The sequence below is a fragment of the Cupressus sempervirens genome, chromosome 7, assembly GCF_028749045.1.
Source record: "Cupressus sempervirens isolate cs-2001-9-10 chromosome 7, ASM2874904v1, whole genome shotgun sequence".
Classification (NCBI taxonomy): Eukaryota; Viridiplantae; Streptophyta; class Pinopsida; order Cupressales; family Cupressaceae; genus Cupressus; species Cupressus sempervirens.
In genome coordinates this window covers 759,742,322-759,745,500 of record NC_143124.1, presented here as the reverse complement: position 1 = coordinate 759,745,500, position 3,179 = coordinate 759,742,322, and positions in this window count along the sequence as shown.

Sequence of the window (3,179 nt, the reverse complement as noted above, 5' to 3'; positions counted from 1 at the left end):
ACAAGCATGTAAAAATTTTAAATCAAGAAAATCTTTTCCAATTTACCCATAGTCTACAAATTGAGGAATTTGCATGTTCAACATTGGTAACTTATCATCACCAATCTCAGTGTTTGAACATTATATTGAAATCGTTGCTACTCACAAACCCTCTTGAAGACTCCACAATTGAAAATAGTTCACTCACACACATAGTTTTTCTTTTCTACACAAAACTTTCCTTTTCTTACAAGTCAATTGCATTTCTGTGTTTTCAAACATGTGTGGAAAATCAGGAGCACAAATAGGCCACCTGGGCAGCTAAACAATATGCCTCAATGAATTGTGCTTTTCTCCAATCTCACAACATGCATTCATTCTATTAACATTTTCACTACATTTAGACATTCACATATGTACATTTCATCCATATTATACACTTCAATTAAAAAAATTGAAATAAATTTGGATATTTAAAAGACTTATTAGTACATTTTTTCCAAATCCATGTACAAAATATGAGTCCTCGATCTTAGTATTGTCAATAATTAGGTGATAGGGTTTTGTTATTTTGAGTTCCCTAAATCATATAAAGAGAAGATAACTAAGAACAAACTAAGTTGCATGTACACAATGTACTCAAACAATCTCCAGATGTCTTTTTAATTTTCATCTTAAAATTATTCCTTTAAGACTGAACATCTTTATCTCTCTCTACCTCCTCCCCACTCTATCTCTAGAATCTATTTTTATCATCCTCCATTACCTTTATCTCTACTTTCATCTATTCTTAACTATATGTATTTAAGGTAGGAACTTTGATGCTTTGTGTCTCTTGTTAAAAATATGAGAATGAATAATAATTTTGTTAGTTCTTGTCAAATGGCATGATACTATTGCATATTATTCTCCAATGTTGTTTATTTGTCTTGTAATTTTATAATATGAAAATTTAATTTATTCTCAATTTCTAATTGGATCTAATTTGAACAATAGGGTTTCCATTCTGATTTCCATTTTTTTAACGCGCCAACATTAAGTAAGTTTTTTTTTTTTCTTTTTGAAGATCTGAAATAAGGTTTTCATAGACTTGTATTTGCTACTCCTTCTAAATGAACAGTGCAACGTCTTTATTATAGTACCTACAAATTTCAAAGATATTCAATGTTATCTTGTTTCAACAGTGGATATCGTGGTAGTTTGTTAAAAATTTGTTGCTTCCTTTGCTAATATCTTAGACTCTTTAATTTCCTAGTTATAAATTGTGTTGCCATATGCAATGGCTCAATCAACGATGGTGGAGAAAATCTAACCAAAATCTTTTGCTTTGTGGACCGTATTCATAATATGAATTATTATAGTGGCATATGACAACACATTTTGTGGAAAAATGTGGTATTGATGCACCTAGTCATTTTCCAATTAATACCTTGGAGAATGTTTTGTGTTGTTAGCTGACAACTTCAAACTCCCGTCATCATTAATTTTAAATTATGTATTGTGCATTTTGAAGGCAGTCGATGAACGTATTCTTGCTTGTTTTTTCTTTGTTGCTTACAAAGTGCAGTGAGGAGATCCATCAAAGTCTTTTTGTTCTTTAGGTATTTTTTCCTTATCCTCCTTACATTTTTGGGTATGCATGTCTATTAACATTGAGAGTTATTTTATGAGATATTTTTCACACATTATGTTTCTTCTTTGCACCCTCTCCAACATTTTGCCGAATAACATTTTTACTAACTATTCATGTCTATCATTTCTCATTTAGTTAATAGTTGTAGAGAGGAATGCCCACAATTTTACTCATATGTTTAGGTAAGTATCTATATGTTTCCATTTTTAAATCTTTCTAAAGATATTTTGAACGAAATTCTCATAAATATGAGAAAATTTTCAAAAAAATTAAAAATATATTTCTTTTGAGTTGCTCTATGAAATCAACATGTAGTATTGATCTAGTTACTCTACTTATCTTCTCTATCTTTAGATGTATGCCTAGGAGAATATGTTTTCGGAAATGCCATCAAGTAGTAAATTTTGTGGAAAAGCAGTTGTGTTGCTCAAATGTGATCTATAAACTTAGTTGTTGTGTATAGAAAATATTCTATTACATTTATGAAACCTCAATACTACTTAAACTTGCAGTTGGTACAAGACTGTTGGATTGCTAGAAATGATACTTTTTGTGTGCATTTTTTGTTGTTTATAAACTCAATATTTATGTTTTCATCTACAGGATTCGATAAGGGTTTCCTTTTTTCCTTCATTCATTGGGGTCAGACTCCATTGTGGCATGCCTATGGATTCCACAACTTGACTTCTTTCAAAAAGAGTTTCTCACCCCTCCTATGAAGCAAATGAAATTTGTGTATGCTTAGGTCATTTTGTTGCTTCTAGGAAAGAAAAAACCAACAATCTCTTTTACCCACTTTTTGTTGATTTAATATTATGTTAATTTGTATTCTTCATTTCTCCCAAATACCCACTTCTACTTTCACACTAATGTAGGAAATGTCGAGTCGAAATTACTCTTCTTCATCTCAGCATGGTTAGTTGTAGAGTTCAAAGTGCATATTCATCTTCTACCACTACTACAACTTTGTATGAGAGAATAGTTGGTGGTCTTTATAATTTCGTTGAGGATGTGGAGTTGAATATTTCTCATGATTATTGTGGAGATTGAATATATGTGTATGTGTGTCTATCGCTACTAAATACAACTCTTTTTCACATACATATGGTTAAATGTTTTTGAAGTATCTAGATGTCTTTTTAACCTGCCATCATTTGAAAAAAAAGTTACTTATGTATTTTGATTGGTTTTATATTTCAAATTTATGCTTCTTTAGATGACTTGTGTATCTTGACAGTGGTGTAAATAGCCATGACATTCTAAAAATATATGACTATTTTTAACTGGCCACAACATGTATCCAAAAATCTTTTTCAAAACCTCTTATTTTGGTCTAAAAAAATATAATTGTGCATTTGTACTTTTCATGGCTATGATCCAAAATAACTAGTGGAATTTAGTTTGCATTGGTTAGTTTTCTTTTGGCAAAGATCCTTTTGGTTCAAGGGTTTTTCAATATCTATTTCAACTTTAAAACCCATAATCCTAGATGTATTTGCTCTAGTTTTGTTATAAGATTTACAAATAGTATAGTTCATTAGATACTCGGGTATCTATGCATGTAATA